Source organism: Melospiza melodia, chromosome 1 (assembly GCF_035770615.1).
Source record: "Melospiza melodia melodia isolate bMelMel2 chromosome 1, bMelMel2.pri, whole genome shotgun sequence".
Lineage (NCBI taxonomy): Eukaryota > Metazoa > Chordata > Aves > Passeriformes > Passerellidae > Melospiza > Melospiza melodia.
The window spans coordinates 85,240,028-85,259,570 of NC_086194.1; the positions used below are offsets into that span (position 1 = coordinate 85,240,028).

The following is a 19,543-nucleotide window of genomic DNA, read 5'->3' on the forward strand; positions in this document are numbered from 1 at the left end:
GCGGCCGCAGCGAGGCGGGCTGCAGCCCCGCGGCGGGGTGGGCAGCGCGCTCCCCTGCCCCCTCAGCCCCGTGTTTTTCCAGCTGGAAATCGCCGGCGGTTTGCAGTCTAAACAAGGGAAGAAGCCGCGGGCGGGTGGGGGGGAGGCAGAAAGCAGAGGAGGAAAAAAAAGCCACTTACTGTAAAGTGTCAGTGGAGGTGGGGTTGGCGGGGGTGGGGGGGGTCAGAGAGAGACTCGCACACAAATGTCGTCCTAGCTGATCACGGGGCTTGGGTCTGCTTTTGGTTTGTTTGGCTTTTTTCCTTCCCCCTGCAGTGACACAGGTCCGGGATGTCTCCACCACTGTAGTAGAAATGATGTCTGCGGTACAGCGCTCGCTCCCTCTCCGCTCTCCAGCATGTAAATGGGTAATAGAAGCCAAATATGGAGCAGTTGGCTGCCTCTGCAACAGCTCAAGGATCCTACTTCATGCAAAAGGCGGGGGGGGCGGGGGGGGGGAGGGAAGGGGGGGGAGAGAAGGGAGGAGGAGGCAAGGCAACACTCTGGCAGTCGGCCAAGAGAGCCACACAGATTATTGCATACGCACGGCACCGCCGGGCCAAGGCGGCCTTTAACCCTTTGCGGGCCGCCGCACGCTGCCCGGGGGCGAGCAGGGGGGCTGGGGGCTCGCCTCGACACTTACCTCCTCCCTCCCCTTGTAACACTTCGAAGGCCAGGCTGGCTCTCTACGGTGGGCTTAACCCCTGCGCACGCCAGTGTTCCAGAGAAGTCCCCGCTCCTGTAGCAGGCTGCGTCGCGGGGCTCTCAAATCACTTTGCAGGCGGAAAGAAATGAGATGGGGAGGGGAAAAAGAAAAAAAAAACCAACCCAACCCCGAACCTATATTGTTTAAGGGGGAAGAAACAGACAGCTAGCGACGTGTGCTGTCCTTCAGAAAAGGCAGGGAATGCTGGTTTAAAGGATGCATGAAAATCGGTTGCTCAGTCAAGGCTGGTCTGTCTCTCTAAGGGAGGAAATAAAACTGCTGGAAACCAGGGAATGCTCTGAAGCAGCCTCTGCGAGAGTCAGAAGAGGGTGATTTTATTTAAGATGCCATATTGCATTCTGTTGTGGCGAACTGTGAAGTGATTTAGAGCAAGAGCCTGCATCCCACTCCCTTTTTCTGAATTAGTTTTATTTATCCGGATCCTTGGCATATGCTTGAGTTGCTTTGTAGAAAGTACCTTCCACTTCATTCAGACCAAAGAGACTCTGACTCATACCATCACTGAACTACAAGACAGGCAGGGCTGAACCACGCATGTTTGGGTACTAACTCCCTCTGGATTCCTCAGCACTGGTTTCATCAAAGATCCCTTTGCATCTCTCCCAGCTGTCTGCAGACCACCGGGAGCCACTCCTGAACTTCCCCACATCCCCCCCGCCACCCCCACCAACTATGGCAACTTACATTCCACTGGCACTCCAACATCAGTGTGTTACTCTCTTACTTCCCTCAGCGCAGGTGTCTGCAAACTACAGTGATGGGCAAGCAACAGGCAGAGATGCAAAACAGAGAAAATATTTTCCTTCTGGACTGTCTCAGTCTGATCTTCATATCAAAAAATTTTTAAACAACCCCCCACACCCCCAAAAATCACTTACTAAGCTAGGTACAACTTAAAGAAATAAAACAAATTATGAAAGCAATTAATAGGATGAATGCAGGCAAAGGGTGGGATGCTATGCTTGTATGCAAACCAACAGCAGCCCATAAGAAGCCATTCACTCTCTGCTTTGGCATCAGGAAGAGAAGTTAGAGTACAGAGGCCCCTCCCCACACCAAGGACATTGCAAGAGAATGTTGCATAAATACCAAAGGCTGTTACATGCCAGCTCCAAGGAGCAGGACGCTGTGGGGTCCCAGGCCTCAGAAAGGCCTGAGATGTGCACTCCATGTAACATGGCCATCCAGATCAAGCTGTTTATTGCAGCTTGTACCAATTTGCCGTGACAATAAGCTCCAAGGTACCAGATTCCTAGCAAGTATACCTCCTATGTGTCCCTTTTATATTAGCATTAGGTTTTAGCTGCAAATTAAATCTAGCATTAAGAGTCTAGATGCAAAATACCCTAGGACTCAGCTTGCCATTATGCAGATCAGCAAAGGAGTCCCTTCTATAAAGGACTGTACTGGCTTACGGTAATTGCTAAAGAACGTACTAATAACATTGTAAGCCGCGGCATTCTGGATTTAAGAGTTGATACTGTAATACAGGCTAGCTTTAGGAAACATAAGGATCTTTTACCACAGCATCTCCTGTATCTTTAGTTCAGGTTCACTATGAAAATCAACACGATTTTCTGTTCTAGCAGTGATCTGAGACAGAAGCAGCAACAGGCCAAGATATCTTGACAAATATGCCACTCAGTACCTACAAGAGAGTGAATCTAAAGCAGCAAAGCAGACAGCAAAATTGTATTCACCCAGCTAATGTTAGGTTCATTGATTTAATAAAAGGAACCAAGGGAAAGAGACAAAGACTGGAGATTACTGAAAATCAAGTGAAAGCCCTGGAGAAACTGAAAACCCATCATCAAGGTTCAATTCAGAGTACAAGGCATTCTGTCTGCCACCTTTTTTATTCCAGTAGTACAGAGTGTTACCTCAGGAGAAAGGAATCTTTCCTTCTCAAACATTCACCTTGCCAAGAGGTGTGGCACACACAGAGAAAGAGAAGCCACATTCATGCTGAAGCAAGCTTTGGGCAACTTTCCCTTCTGCAGCAGGCTCATGTAAGAGGCTTGTGTGTTCCTCCGCTCTGTGGCTATAGTGTTTGCCTCAGGACCCTCATTTTTTGCCACACTGTATACTCTGGGCTTTTACATCTTTGTCTATGTTTCTGCTTCAAAGTAGAAAAGAGACCTCCACAATGTAAGTGCACTGTAAGTTAAAGCAATAGTGCTTTCCTTAGCCAGGAGGCACTTAACCCATGGCTCTGGGAAGTGCCACAACTGCCACCAGCCACGTCAGGTTCATAAGCCACTCTCACCTCTGTTCTGACTTGATACATGTTGATTGCACTAACAGACGAGGGATGAGGGGACTATGCCTCTATGAACATGGCCTAACACACAGGATATGCAACCATGTCACAAGATGTCCTTGTGCCTCAGCAGCCCCCCTGCCCTATGCTCGGCCTCAATATATTCCCTGCACAAAGGATTCCACAAAACATCAAGGTGCTGATGAAGGCAAGTGAGTGGGACACAAGAACCCACATAGACCCAAGCGTTTTCATTTACTGCTGGTGATGTGCTGAAACTGATAGGACTCCCAGAAGAATATAATCTGACCGAAAGATACTAAACAATTTGGCATGCAAGATGCATACTGTCTAGAAGAAACTGTTTTTCAATTCACTAGTTGTAATGTGCCATCTACACAGCATGTTTGATACAATTAATAGTACTTATAAAAAATGGAAGAAGGCATAATAAGTTGGATTTTTTTAAAACACTAACATTCAGGGAAATGCAGTGATTGACGTTGTATTGAGTGTGAAAAGTAATCTCACAATTATTGATCGTTACAGTTCAGATCTTCAATCTGTCATAAAATGACATTGTTGGTCTCATTACAGCCTCTAGTGGACAGTAGTAATCCACCTCACAGGCCTGTCATACCATTTGCTCAAATGGCAAGCATTATCAAGGCAGAGGTTACTCTGAGAGAACATGAACATACAGGTCATTCTTATCCACCAGAATAAAGGATTTTTGAATACAATCAAAGGTTTGCTGTCACTGCTCGTAAGGTGCCTCGCTTTACTCTTCAGGTATAGTATTGGCTTGTAAATAAACAGAGAGCTTCTGCTATTAATTTCAGCTTTTGACAGCTTTCATAAAACTAAATTAATCTCAAATATTTTTATAACAGAAAATATTGGTTGCCATGTTTTTGGCTTAAGTAAGATGTTTTTATTCCAACTCAGAATCCGCTGACTGTCCAATTCACCTCCTATCTATTTACAGCTCTCTCACATTAGATAATTTTTGCTAATGCTGTTATTTTTGTTATTATTTCAGACATATGCAGCTGATTTAAGGTATTTTTACAGTTTTAATAAATGAGAAACTATAATTTGGATTACAGCTGGCTAATTAAGGTATGCTTTCCTCAGGAAAGTTAAAAATGTACATAATCTGAACAATAATGTGTTTGGACTATATCTTTAAGTGTCACTTGTGTGAACATAACAAAATATGACTAATGTCTCTAATTTTTGTGTATTCACTTAAAAATGAATGTATTCCCTGTCAAAACATCCCTGTTGATGATGTTCTCCAGAACTCTGTGATTACCTTCAGATGCAAGGAAATTAGATTGGTAGACACAGAGAGCCAGTGCTGTCTCTTTAAAGCCACAAGTATCTTATGCAAATTAACATTTAGTGAAAGGAGAGTAAAGCAGTCATGAAAACTAAGCAAGTATGTAGTACTACACTGTGACTCAAAAGAGAGAAATCTTATAGTCTAAAATGGTGGTCCTTTGCAAGGGAATTCAAAGGAAAGGCTGCCATTAACTTTTTTTGTTTTATTACACTGTGGCTAGGTGAGGATTGTAGGGTGATGAAGAAATCATTATTTGTCATGCCTTACAGTTTAGGTAATGGGATATTTAGGTTAAAAAATGTTTACCTTATAATTATCTTGATTTTTTAAAAGAAGCAATCAAGTTGTCTTTAAATAACAATAGCTTCAATGGCTTTAAAGAAACAATAGATCCTTAGATGGAGATCTGAAATGAGATACTGTATTTTTGTTGTTGCTTATTTAAAACTGGGCAAAGCAATTCATGTGGGAATTAAGAAAAGTTAGGATTCTTCTAAAGTCTCAAAATCGAGTCCGATTTAGTCTTTTGAATAAGAGGTCAGTCAGTTACAGGTCCCTGCTCTGAAGGGAAGACCTGTTAACCTACCAGTGACCACATCAGGATGGACCATAGCCACAGTTAGCCCTATAAGCTGTGGCAAGCAGTGGAAAATAAAAGTGCTCAGCCCTTCTCTAGGGGTTCTTCACTGGTCTAGGCACTTATCAAGTAATAAATACTGCGCTTTATGGCCAGTGCTCTTCAGCCATCTGAGGTCTCAATCTGTGTCCTGGCCTCTATGTATCTCCCCTGACACTGCAGCTACCCAGATGGCTGGTGTGAGCAGAAGGGCCAAGCACAAATGGAAACTAAACTCTCTTATTCCTGGAAGTGATCATTTCATCTTGGGGTCAAAGTACACCAGCAGAAAACAGAGGGGAAGCACAACTCTTCAGAAATGCTTTGTTTCCAGGGATGTCAAGGCAGTACTGTTAACAAGGATTAACATTCAACCAACGTTCAGGAGAATTTGCCAGCCACTGTCTGGGAGAGGGCTCTCAGATGCTAGCAGGGAGCAGCTAGAGACCACATGCCTTGTAAGAGACACATGTTGTCCCATCCCTTTAAATCATACCTGGTACAGAGACTTATCTGGGAGTTCACTTCCCAGGATTTTTTCTGTCTCTTAAGGGCGTTATGGTCTAGACAGATTAGATTAGCATCTACTCTGTAAACACCTAGAGTTGGGAAATATCTCTGGACCTTTCTTAAAATGTCTTACCCACATATAAGGCACTGTGGTTTCCAAAACCTGTTAGTCTCTCTGATCAATGCTATATAGGTTTTGGTAAGTGCCATGAGTTTTTATGAGAGGAAGGGAATGGGCTAGAATGGACTGGTTACCTGTTTGAACAGACACAGAAATTGAAAAAAAGGATTTTTGACTCCTAAATCCTTTAATGCCCCAACTGAGCTGTTCTGGTCTATTGAACAAATCCTTCCTACCTCATGGATAATCGACCTACCAGACTTCCAGAGCCGCTGTGCTCAATGCTGCTGCCAAGCCTCCTCTTTTGGTTCACATGCTAAAAATCTTTATGTTTTGTTGAGAAAATGCACAACTTATAATGACAGCTATTTTCAACTCTTACTGTCTCTGCCTCTTCACAAAATACGATACGCACAGGCCTTGCCCCCAAAGCTGTCATGCAAATTCAGAAGTCTGGTATACCAAACTCATCCAATATAGGTAAGTTTGGGCTCATGCCTTGGTTTCAAGACAGCGAGAAGGGCAAGCTGCGTAATGTTCAAGACCAAAGTTATTTTGTATCTGTATCTTCTTCAAAAAGAAAACTAGTAACTAAGACAGCATTAAACGGAAAGACAGTAATGGTTCTCAAATACCAGCATCATCTGCATAGGAAAGAGCTGTATTTCTTTATTTTCAAAAGGTATCATATAGCAAAAAACTGCAGTCACCTGGTGCACAGTAATGAAGATTTGAATAGTTCCTAAACATCAAACCAAAATTGAAATGGGATAATTTTGGTATGAAATAATTGCTATATCCCCTCATATTTGACTCATAATTGGAAAATCACCAGGCAGAGATGAACAACAGTCATGACAGTGTAATGCCTGGAGGGTAGGAATTCCTCCACCTTGCAAGGCTTTGACCAACCTAAGTGAGCATGGTAAACATTTGCCTTCAATTTATCCAATTACAAGCTGACAGGGTATTTTTCATGTTTCTTCTGCAAGGTGGCAGGTACATGCCCCCAGAACCCTAAAACTCCAGAGTTTAAAAAAAACCAGTGTCCTGGGAAAAGTGACAGGAGGTCTGAGGTGGGATACGACATTGAAGCAGAGCTATTTCAGCTTGTGCAGACCCTTTTATAACTAGACTGGCATCACTTTGAATTCTTACCGCACAAAGGCAGCATCTTTCCCTCAGAGATCTGCCTGATCCTCATGTTCTCATTACTCTTCAGCAGAGGCCTTTCTACTTATGACAAAAAAGGTTCTCAGATTGACTGAGATGTCATATCATGTGTCTCTCTTTCCTCCTACCCAGTTTTTCCTCAGAACTCCCATTTGTGCCTGTCTTACTCTGCTTGACCCATCCTTTGTCTGCTCTCATATCATCCTCATATGATATTATCAATTTATTTATATTTAAGGTAATGAAAGATACCCATTCAAAGCTCTAGAAGCCCTGAGACATAGCAATTACAAGCAAAGCACAACAGCGTGAAAGAAGTTTTATCAAAAGGAACTTTCCTGGGCAACCAGGTAGACTAGAAACACCTGCCTGCTGAAAGCTCATCTCCAGTCTTCTTCTAATGTGGGTGGGGTTTTGCCTCAGGGCCTCTTCAAAGATCATAACATTCAAACTCTTGTGAAGTGTAGGTTCTATCACATGGACAGGTTTGCTCATTCATTGACTGTTTTGTCATGGGGTCAAATATAGCCAAGAGAATGGAGTGGACACCTTGGAGGCAGGACCATCTCACGACCAGCTTTCCTACTCAAGAGACCCTAGTGCTGGAATGTTTCCCACTACAGAGTTTTCACAGCTTATACTCTCACAGAATCACAGAATCATTAAATAGAATCATAGAATGAAAAAGACTTTTAAGATCATCAAGTCCAAATCATCAGCCCAGCACCACCCCCATGTTCACCATGAAACCATGTCCTCAATGCCTTAGCCATACATTTTTTGAATACTTTCCAGGAATAGTGACTGTACCACTTCCCTTGGAAGTGTGTTCCAATTCTTTTCAACCCTTTCTGTAAAAAAAAAAACTTTCCTAATATCCAATTCCAACCTCCCCTGGTGCAACTTGAGGCCATTTCCTCTTGTCTTGGGAATCCTCTCATCTTCTTTGTGCAAGAGGACATAAGAATGGCCCCACAGTGGCCATAGGACAGCAGTGATCATAGGCAGATGCTTAGGGAGACATGGGCATTATATACTACTTATCCACGTACTATCCAGCATCCCACTACTTTCAGCTTAAGGAACTTCCTGAGGAGAATGTGGTTTCTGCCCGTTTAGTGACCCTCAGTGGATTTATCTCCTAAGATTTGTCTTCTCCATCACCATCTGTGAACTGTAGGTATGTGCTATGTCACATTGCACAGGTTAAGTCCTTGACTCAAGAAGAATCCCCTCATCCTGCCTGCTTCATTCAGTGCTCCTAGCTCTTGCACTGAGACAGGGAATGGCCAGTCCCTACCCATACTCTCAATGCTACACAGATCTTTGCAGCCCTCTCTCATATTCCCCCTTCTTCCAAGCTGGAAAGCTTGTTGCCAAAAGCAGTCAAAGTCTTCACTGCTTCTGCTGCAATTCTTACCTGGTTTTGAGTCCCTGTCTTGGTTTTAGTCCTGAGACATCTGCACTCTCTCTGTTCTTCTGCCTGTAAAAAAGTGATAGTAAAAATTGGCCTTTTATTCCACAGAACAGTGGTGACACTGAGAAGTACAAGTATTATTACTATAAAAGCAATACAGAATGCTCTCTTTTCCCAAGGCTTAGCCAAGGACTTGGAAAAGCAACAATTCCACATATCAAGGACAAGAGAAAACAGTAGTAATGTAAACAAAAATAAACCCATGGTTCTATCTACATTTTTTTCATACTTGTTTAGCAACACATGCCGACTAAAACCTTTACCATTTCATAAACTACCTTTGTCAACCAGTCCATTCCTGTGTAAAAAATCAGAACTGATGGGACATCTCCCACCAAACTCAGATTATTTCACACAATTATATGCATAATAGGTCTGAAAAATATGCCATGCTAAAAAAGTGAGACTGCCAGATGGTTTTCCTGCCATTTAATGTCTCTCCCCTTTCCATGATATATCTCATTTCTTAGGACACAGATATTAAGTAATTTCTTTCTCTCAATTGGCCCATCTTCAGCTAGGTGTGTAAACTTGGTGTCTAATTTAAGGTGTACAAGTTGTCCCGTTGTCTTAATGGTTCTGAATCATACATTTAAAGTGAGCTTTGTGCTTGAGGGTATGGCCTCATGAGCATGTTTTAGTGAAGCATTCAAGGGTGTGGATTTACAGGACACTAGCTACCCTGCAATAACTGCACAGATGAACACCCTTTGCCTGCTGGTAAAGCAAGTTAGCCCAGAGAGAGTCTCAGCCACAATCACTTCTGCCCTCAGTACAATTGCTTTTCCTGCTATTCCCTGAATGCTGCTGCTTTTGCAGTAAGCATGACAGTTGCATATGGAGGCACCACCACCTCCCTCCTCTCCATAGTGATCCATCTCCCAAAACAGCTCAAAACATATTTTTTCTTAATACACCCCAAAATCTCGCAAACTGAAGTCATATTTAAGGGACCTTGAGAGCCTTGCTGTGCTACAACTTCAGCCTTTTTTCTCTTTCATGTTTATATGATAGGATATATTCTTTGCAGAATCTTCATCATGTATTCTATATACACAAGTCCTCTAATTCTTGAGCCCTCCTGTTTCCCCCTGCTGGTTAAAAACGCATAGCTGGGAGGAGCAGGGGGGCGTGGGTGGGAAAGGGAAAGCAATTCCTCAAACAACTCTGAGTCAAAGCAGGTACCCACTTTGGGAGGAGGGAGCAGAGGGGACAGACCTTGTGACTACTGAATACCAGTGGCTGCTGCCCCCAAGGGTACTTCTGAGAGCCTACATGTATTGTTACACAATGTATATACTTCACAGGGTCCTGAGCAGAGTTTATCAGCTGTACAGAAATTCCTGCATAGTTTATCATCTGGGCAAGCATCCCAGCACCACTGTTGTCTCTCGTTAGAGTCTCTTCAGAGTATCAGAGGTTCCCAGGAACATTCCCAGAAGCTTTTAGCTCAGCATGAATCACTGCCAAGTTGAAGAGTTTCTTCGAGTCCCTTGTAGCAATCATCCTGAAAATTGCAGAAGAGTAGCTTGCAGGCTCTACAACTGTCCCTAAAAGGCTCAACTTGTACAGGAGTCATTGTCTGGCCTCCAAAAACATTTATCTGAACTAAGACACATTTATCTCAACCTTGCACACATTTAAGGTCTCGCCAATGAGATCACAAAATCTCCTTGTAGCTGGAAATAAAAATTTTTACTTTGGTGATTTTCTAAAATCTTTTTTATTTTAGATTCTAATAATCCCCCAGATCCCTAAATGTGGATCAGCACCCCTTTCCTGTTCAAACTAGATGCTCTAGTCAGTTATATAAGGCCCAAGTTTCCTCCCTAGGCAGTTTACAGCATAGGCACACAGGTTATGCTGTCTGCAGTAAATGATGCAGTGAAATACTCCATTATGTGACTTATCTCTCAGAACGGTTACCTCCTGAGAAAAGGCTGCAGTTTTGAGGCCAGCTGACTTTTCAGAAATGGCAAACAATTGATGGGACAAAAAGGTAGATTTCTCCAAAGGTGAAATAACAGTGTTTTCTTTTTTTAACCTACAAAAATTATAATTTTCTGAAAACAAAATGAAAGAAAAATTTCCAACAACCACCAAGCCCCTTTTACTCTTGAAGAACCTGCTTCTCCCTATTTATTTTGCTTTCTGAGGATTTGCCTTTGACAGGTTCACATTTTTAATGCTTCTTACTAGCCAAAATGTTAAATTAATGACTTAAGTTCCAGTATATTGCTTCCTCTGAATCTGTTACTCTTGTAGTGGCGCTTTCCCTTAGTAGCACATTAAACTAGTGTAGTTTATGGTCACCAGTTCCTAGATTCCCTCTAGTGCTCAAATCTTCAATGAACAGAAAGATAAGGTTGAAGAATTTGCCAGCTTGAAATGCCTGCTATCTGCACAACAGACCAAAAATTGGTTTTTAATTATTTCAAGACTTCAAACTCTGAATATTTGGCTGTATAATTAAAATCTAGATTTAAAAATATACTGAAAATACATTTACCCTTCAAATGTTTCACTTGTTAGTTATTCTCCTTCAAACTCTTCAAGTCCGCAGTGTTACTCTTTGGTTTTCTTTGATGTTTGTTCGTTTTAAGCTAACCCCAAAGAATTTCACTCTCGCCCAGAATGGTTATCAAACTGTGCTTTGTTAGCACTGTAAGTATTTATGATTTACAACTCTTTTCTGTCCTTCCCAATATTTAGGAATTAATACCTTATATGCATTGATTAATAGCCCTTTTTTCTTCATATTTTTTTTAGGAGAGTTAGGAATGACCACTAGATAGGCACCTCCATCACTTGGTAACACTGCTCATGGTCTGGTGTATAACTCTTGTGTAAGAGTGGTTGGTATGTAAATACCCTCCTTGATCGTCATCGTTTGTTTCAAGGATAAAACAAACAAAACAATAATAAAACCTCCTTTCTTTTGCATGCTGGAAGCACATGCCATTAATATTAATTAATTTATTTATTTAAACTCGGTTAAAGCATTTGCTCTTAGGCTGGGAATGTGACTGCCAAGTTTCCTGCCTGCAATTTTTTATGGCTCAGTAGTAAACTCCTGAAAATAGGAATTTGAAATGGAAATAGTGACAGGCCTTTTAACTACACTATAATAAGCAGGGTGTTTTATCCTGCATACTGTATGTTGTTACACAATGACAGCCTATCATAATGTGCACGGAAAACAAACAGGGTCTCTTTAGATCACTCTTCTGGCTAAAACTGGGCAGACAGAGGAAGCAAAACAGGCTGGAAAGACAAAAGACTAGAAGGTCAAGAACACCACACCCAGACCTAAGCCCTTCTGTTACACAGTGGAGCACAGGGATCTTAGAGAACTTGCACTTGAATAAATTGACTTTGATCAGCTTGCCATAAAAAAGGAGGTGTAGCCTGCTATATTGCTAAAGGAGGTAAAGAAGGAAACTTGCCCATAGTCTTACGTTGCAAAGTAATGTACCCAGACCCACCCTGTTTCACAAAGGTCCAGAAAGTATGTTTCTTGCAAATGTTTCTTATTTGCTTGTAATAGTATGTTTCATGTAATTCTGCATATATAAAACACAAGAACATTAAAGCTGGTTTGCACAGTAGCTTTCCAGCGACAACTGCAAAGTGCAATTTTTCAGAGCTGCTGAACATCCAGAGTCCTAAAAAGTTGCCTGAGTTTCTTCAGATCCACACCTGTGTAAATGACAGCAGTACTGCATCTTTGTGAAAACAGAACAGTGCTACTGCTTTTTATGAGGTATTTGGCAACCAGGAAAATAACTGAATCACATGTGCAGAACAGGACAGCAGAGTACCTGGGACTTGAACAGAGCACTTCTGCTTTGCAGAACACATGCTTAAACACTGTATATTGAAGTGCCACATCACGTCTATTTTTACTAATTGAGTTTACTTGTGTTTGGGCACTGTACCAGCTACTCAGCAAGTCCAGGAGATTAATGTAAAAGCCTCTCTGCATTTAGAAAGTATAGTCACTCTAGATTTACAGCTGCTTACTTTGAGGGTGGCTGACTGCTGATCCTGGTGTCTTTGAGCAACAGATGGTTTTCTGAGCTGCATTGATAATGAAAATGATACAATTTACCTCCTAACATTGAAATAAAGAGGCAGAAAAAAAGAAAAAGCAATATATTCATCTTCTACAAATAGCATATCTTAGTACACAGCGGGATAAGAGGAGGGGGAGGCCTAGTCAAAACTCAAGGAACAGTATTAGAAATTCACATGAGGAAAAACTTACATAAAATAACCCATCCTGATCGGGACTGTGAAAGTATTGGCCCTTGTAATGTTAGAATTTATAGCTTTAATCTTCTTAAGAGCTGCATGGCTCTTCTCACATGCAGGGAAAACAGATTTGATGTTTGTGAGATTAAAACTACTGAGCTGAACTTTGCTTGTTATTGGCCAGAAGCACTTGGAAACCTAATAAAGCATTCCATTAAAATCTTGGCATTTTAGTAACACAAAAGAAGTAGACTTCTCAAAATATGAGAAGGCAAAAGGACACTTTGGGGGGTGGGGGGAAAGATTGTGGAATTTGGATTTTAACAAAGTTTGCAATGACTTTAAAATAGATCAAAGAAAACACGAGGTAGAGTGGAACAATAAGTGCTTGATGTAACTAGCAATGTCCAATTCTTTGTTGTTTAAACTTTATTACATTTGAAGACATTTTTTCATGTTCTTTTAAACCTCATACTTTTGTAAGTCTATGAGTAGCTGGAAAAAGCACAACACGTCACTGACCGGCTGTGTGGTCTCTAAACAGGTAGTGTGAGGCCTGATTTCATAAACTTTGAGGATCCACAACCACAGCGGAGATCCAGCTGGGCTACTCATATCCTAGACTTTAGATGATCAGCTTTATTCTGAAATAAAGAGCTCCATTAAAGCTGGCTAGGCTACAATTTTAGGCGCACAGGAAGCCCACAGTGAACACATATACATTTGTAATCAGTATACAGTTTGGTTTGATCTGTGAAGTCACAACTAACATTTCTGTAGAGAGAGGGATAATACTTGGGGTGATGGTATGAAGTGAGTTCAAAGCATGACTGATCAAGGGTTAGGATCTTATCAGCAGTGGTAAAACCTTGTACAGTACCATTCGCCTAGTGCCAGCTGCACTGTTGAGATCCCTTGCTTGCCTTTGCCAAGGTACAATGAAGAGAAGCCTCATACATTACAGCTTTTACTGTTCTGCTCTGCAGGCAAACAAACAGGTAGAAATAGGAAATATAATCAAGTTTAAAAGAAGTAAAGCTTCATAACCAGCCCTAAATATAAGTCTCTTGCTAGTGTTCATTGATGAGGTTTGGGGTTTTGTCACAAGGCAAACAGTATTAATTCCAACGCGCTATGAAATTACTTTGTCCGATCTGTACTAACAAAGCCAACCATGAAAACTATGCTAAAATTTGCCTGTGTATGGTTCCAGCTAAATCAGATCATCTACATTCATTCTACTTACAGAATCAGGAAGTATGTAGGCTATCTTCTGGAAAACTTGTGGTTAAAACACTGGGAAGCCTGTAGGGATGATCAGGTAACAATCAAATGCCTACAAACAAATTTTAGCCCAGATTTTACCCTACACTGAGAACAAGTGTTGAACATGGATTACACAGCTGGTGTGAGTGAGTCCTACACAAGCTTATCCCATTGCAGATGACCACACAGAATTCACCTATGCAATTCTACTTTCTGCCCTTTCAAAAGAAACTCCCCTTTACACAGCTGAACATTACTGGGTGCTCATAAACTGGCTGCTAACATGGCTGGTATGCTTCATTTTTTGTGGCACTAACATATGAAGAGCTATCTACTGTAACAGATGCTCTTTGACAGTGCGAAATAACAGCACTCAGACTTAAACTGTAAATTATAAACAATCCCTAACTACAAAATGAATACACAGAATGGGGAGCCTTGTCAACTAAGATATTAGTAAATCAGGTTGAGGAAGACAAATTATTCATTAAAGCTAAAGTAACTAAAATTTTATTCAGTTGACATTACTGTCATTAGAGTTCTCCTGTTCTTTGCCATAATTGGTAGATATGAAAAAGGGTAATTATAAGCAACACATAGTAAAATCAGCTACATGTTTTCTTGCTATGGAAAAACTACATAAAATGTTTCTGTTCTTCCTTTTTATTAATTTCTATCAGTAGAAAAGATGCTGTATAAATGCTTACCAGTAGTATGTGCCTGGCCACATCAAGACAGGCCTTTCCCAAGGGATTTCATAATTATTTTTTCTCCACCAAACCACAGACAGGACTGTGAACTAAAAGTGACCTTGATGGCCTGGTGGTGCAGCTGCCATGTATTTGATTATAAACTTACTGGTACTAATGCCGAGGAGTGGTACTACAACATAAGCTGAAAATGAATTCAAGCATAGCTTTCTTCACAGAATGTCCCTGGTAACCTGGCTGCAAAAAGCATTCAATGCACAAAGATTTTTTTTAAACCTTTAAAAAAGAAAGCATTCCTTTTTTCCTCCCCATGTCTTCCAGTGCCAAGTTCTCCAGAAGGATGTGCTCAGGGATAATACCCTAGACTGCAAGAACTATAGCTACATCTGGATTACTTGTGATATCTCAGATATAAAACTTCTTCAGAAAGGAAATGGAGAACTTGGAGGAAGCATGGGTAAAGGAATGGGCACCCCGTAACACAGCACAGTGGTTCCTGCCCTTACTGGCAGCCTCTCGGGAATTCCCAAACACCATGGCAGGGATGGTGAGCACAAAGCTGGCCTTCCCAAATGCATGCAACTTCCCACCACCTAATGAGGGGTAAAATGAGCTGGCAGTTCATAATTTCCTTTAGCATGTGACAGAAGAAATTTTTATGTCACTCAGCTCAGGATCAGGCTTGCAAGGCCCAATTATTACGGCCTTAGAAGAAACAGGTATGGCCAAGAAAAGATCCTGGCAGCTATCTGTAGGCAGACAGCATACAGACTTGCATTTCCTCGGATACCTGGATGGGAATCTCAAATTCTGAAGAATGACAAATGCAGCCTGGTTTCATCTCATGCACTTGCATTGCCTGCATCTCCTATGATACCTGGAGCTAGGGTACCTTATCTATGTCTTGACAGCGTATGATAAAGAAGCAGGACTAGGTGAACATCTCCCTCTCCCCTGAGAGCCAAATTTGCCTTCTTTCTCCTTCACAGACTACGTAGGGAAGCGGGCAGCAACCCCACCAGTTTTGCAGATGCTGGCTCAAAGTACACACAGAGGTACATTTTGGGTGCTTAAAGAGTTTCACAGCGTTAAGACTTAGCTCAGAAAATGCAAAAGGTGGAGCCTGCCTTCCAGAGCCTAACAAAAGTGTGTATGCACATACTGAGGAAGGAGGCTCCCTCTGTTGCAGAGCTGGCTCCATAGCTCTTTCCCATCTCCCTAGAGATCCAGGGTATTTGTATACAAGTTAGGAGGAAACCAGCAGGCTAGTCAGCATGCAGGGGGACTTGGTGGTCTCATGGAAGATTGCTTTAGGTAACATAGCAAAAGGACCTCCCAATGTGGGCTCTGACTCAGCTACAGTTTGGATGGTGAGAAAGCCTTTCAGTCCCCACTTGTCATAGCTGCCCAGTCTCATTTTAATGCACAAAACAAACTCACTGTACAAATATGCCATGATGGGCAGTTTGTGCCCATGATGCAAGCTACACCCAAACAAGCAGAAGGGTCATAAAATAAGGATTAAAGTTCAACAAGGAAGCTGATAACGAAGAAGCCTACCCAGACTATGCCCTATTCTAGCCAACATTACGTTATCTTCTAATTTTAGAACAGCTGACAGTTTTTCCCAGACCAGAAGTTGACAAGAGGCTGAGCAATGCCAGTGTCGTTAAATCTTTGTTTTCAGGCACAGTGTTGTCTCCACACTGCAAGAAGTTGTTTCAGCATGTGAAATTTTGCAGGAAGGCACACACTGACGCTGGATGCCCATACAGGGAGCTGTGTAATATGTTGAAACCATCTGGCATTTTGTGGTTTTGCTGTATCAGTCAGACGCACTGTCTGGAAACACAGGGCTCAAACCCAGAGTCCTTAATTCAGGTCAGATACCTACAGATGCCTGTGGTCATTTGGCCAGACTGGAAGCTGCAGAATAAAGCACTTAATTAGGTGGCTGAAGTTTATTGCAGATTCTAAGGGCAGCCGAGCTAGAAGCCTGTTATTGCTTAGGAAGTTTTAGCAAATGTAATTATTATGGCATGTTTGATATAATACACAGTCTTCACAAAATGCTCCAAAATAGCATTTTAAAGACGGGTCTTGTTGCTGTAATGCTTTGCACCTTCTGACTAAGGAATGGGCCTGATGATGTGGATTCCGGTGTGAAGCTTACTGAAAACTACCACTAAAATTAATAGAGCATAGTTATGGAAGAGTATTTTGTATAGAATTGCCTTCTCTGGAGTGTGAACAACAGGCTGAAAGCAGGCTCTGGGTTACATTATTCCTGTGATCCAAATTTTTTTAACCAGCTGATGTCACTAGGGAGATTTAAAGTCTTTATAATTACCGCTCAAGGCCTAGAGGAAGGGGGGAGGAAAGACAATGCAATTACGTTTCATATGTTGATTTAGAGAGTAACCTGTAGTGGTCTGTTAACTTGTTTCATCTATCAGGAAAAGCAAATTAATTCTGTATCCAGTCGGTTTTATGAGTGGCAGCTCATTTTGCTTTCCCAGTTAAGCAGGGAAGAAAGTGGCCTTTTGTCACAAACAATTGCTTCCTGCAATGCTGCAGAATAAGATGTAAAATAGGCAAAGAGCTTTGGATACAGCTTCCAACGTCCTACTAAGAAGTAAAATTTCTTTCTTTCATCTTCCCTCAGAGAAGGAATTCAGGTTATGCTCTGCACTAAATTAAAGTGTTCTGCTCAGTTATGTACATGTACAGCTTTGAAAACTGTTCCTGCTTCTAGGTCAAGGGCTCTCCCTGTGGCCGGGTGCCAGCTTTATCCCTGGACTCCCATAATCCCTTGAAATAAATCAACTTTCCATTGAAATCCTCTGCCAGTTCCACTTCAGACTAAAATGTGCTGTCTGTAGCATGATGCTCTTTTATACTTTTGTGGAAACAAAAAAAAAAGAGAGAAACAATGTGGCCATTGTGTACTGGAAACAGTTCCACGTAACTTGCTTTGTGTATATTAAAGTCTATCTTTATATGTTGCACTAACCCAAGATTTCAGTGTTTATTATTAGAACTAAGAAAAATACCTTTGACCAAAAGAATAATTCCACTGACTGAAAGGGATCCCAGCTTGTGTGCGTGTGTATCCCATTACTACTCTGCTCACGTGGACTGAAGTATGAGGATGCATTATATACTACCTCCCTGGGCAGATGAAGCCCTCAGATATTTTTTCTCTTTCCTCTTTTTTTTTTTTTTTCTTTCCCCCCTAATATCAATTTTCTTCTCTGTGTGTTATAAATGAACCCGAATACATTCACACGTTCCTGTCGAAGACTAAAAGCTGTCACTTCATTTCAGGGAACCAGGCAGCTTTAAACTCAGCTGCAAGAAAGCCCAGCTGCTACTACATCTCCAGGGGAAACTTATCTACTCAGAAATGGCAAAACTTCTGAACAATAATAACAAAATACAGCTTAAAGATGCTGATGTCGTTCTCCTGTTGGTGCCGAGGTCAGTACTTTGGAGAGTGGGTGCCAGTCAGAAATTGCAGCACTCAGAAGACTGACATTTCTGAAAAGCTCTGCTTCTCCCCAGATCTCAGTAACTTTAAATGGTCTGCCAGTTAAATCAGAACAGCTTGGTATAAAGCCTCCAATTTTCTGACAACCTTTATATTCTCTTGGCTCCTACAAGGCCCTAAAGCTGATCGTGTATAATCCTGAACTGAATGTGAAATAAATATGAAAACCTGTCATGATTTTAAAGTTTTCCAAAGGATATTTCACTAAATAAAAAGAGCTGCATTTTTGGCACACAAATGCTCCATATAAAAATCACAGTTCTTTAAAATAAAGTTACACAATGCAATGCCAGACTCTGCCCTCTAAAGTTCCCCGAGTGTTGGGGAGCAGCTACATCCCCATGAGCTGGCTGGTCCCGAAGGTCCCGTGCTCCTTTTCCCCATCACAGTGGCTATGCAAATCAGGGCTGCCACCAGCCTGAGCCAGCCCAGCCCCGGAGGGTCCCTCCAGCGCAGGAGCCTAGGGGGAGGTACCTGGGTTTCCTCCAAGCTGGGACACAGCCCATGGTGTGGCCAGCTAAATCTAGCAGTGGCAATTGCTTCCATGCTTGTGGTGCAAATACAGCCTGAGCAAATCGTGACCCAGAGCTCACCCAGCCTTCATGTCCTTGAAATATGTTGCCTAAGAAAATAACAATTGTTTGCGGAAAGCTCTTCCTGCGTTCTTTAGCTAGCTACATTAACTGTGTGCCAAGGTGCAGGCTATAAGCTGAAGTGTCCACAGCACTACAGCACGGAAATGAGTTTAAATCACTGACAAAACAGAACTGATGTCAGGCTCCACTGGCTTCACAGACCTCACAGACATCTGCAGGTCCAGAACGCAGCCATAAGGCCAGACAGAAATGCATAGGTCCAGCAAAGTAACCAAACACAGCAACCTTAACAATGGACATGAGGTGCATTTTGAGTGAAGCTGTGACTTGACTAGCAAAGATCTGAATGCTACCTTGCAGGAAATTTGGAAGACATATCCAGCAAGTCCTGGGGTGGTAGCTCATTGTTAAAATCACATGTTAGTTTGCTCAGTATTTTTTGGATGGTTGGGAGGGAAGAAATGGAGGCAAGACAAGGCATTTCAAAAGGGGAAAATCTGTGTTGTCACTCTCAGGGCTTCCAGGTTTGTCTGCAGAGTTCTTTCAATGTGCAGGTTTCAAATGTTATGCACCTGTGTCTCATAATATCCTCCTGGGACAGGGTGCAGGCAATTGCACTGGATATAAAACCACAGTTAACTAGACACATAGAGCTTTAATTTTAGGTCAGACTTGGTGAAACTATCTGGTTTTCTCCTAGAAGCCCTCAGTGGACAGTTTCTTCACTTAGCTCTGCCACCTTCGGGCCTTCTTTTTAAGTGAGGAGTGCAGCTGAATGCAAGAATTCAAAGCAAAACTCAGCTAAAACCATTATGTTTCATCTGGTTACATGTCAAAACCTCAAACCTTGTGTACATAGGGCTCAAATTATAAACCCATCAGGCCCAACCCCAGAG

At 42.0% G+C, this 19,543-nt stretch overlaps 1 protein-coding gene across 4 annotated transcripts in view; it reads right to left on the bottom strand.

The window, feature by feature from the left end:
* ATXN1 (ataxin 1) overlaps positions 1-19,543 on the bottom strand; it is a 342,349-nt gene that overhangs the window by 222,573 nt on the left and 100,233 nt on the right. For 2 of the 4 annotated variants that reach the window (XM_063160323.1, XM_063160242.1), the window contains exon 1: positions 180-461. The gene's annotated coding sequence lies outside the window, so the exon portion shown is untranslated. Of the gene's footprint in view, positions 1-179; positions 462-682; positions 813-8,214; positions 8,278-19,543 lie in introns of those variants that run through there. The other 2 variants (XM_063160269.1, XM_063160277.1) reach the window with 2 other exon arrangements.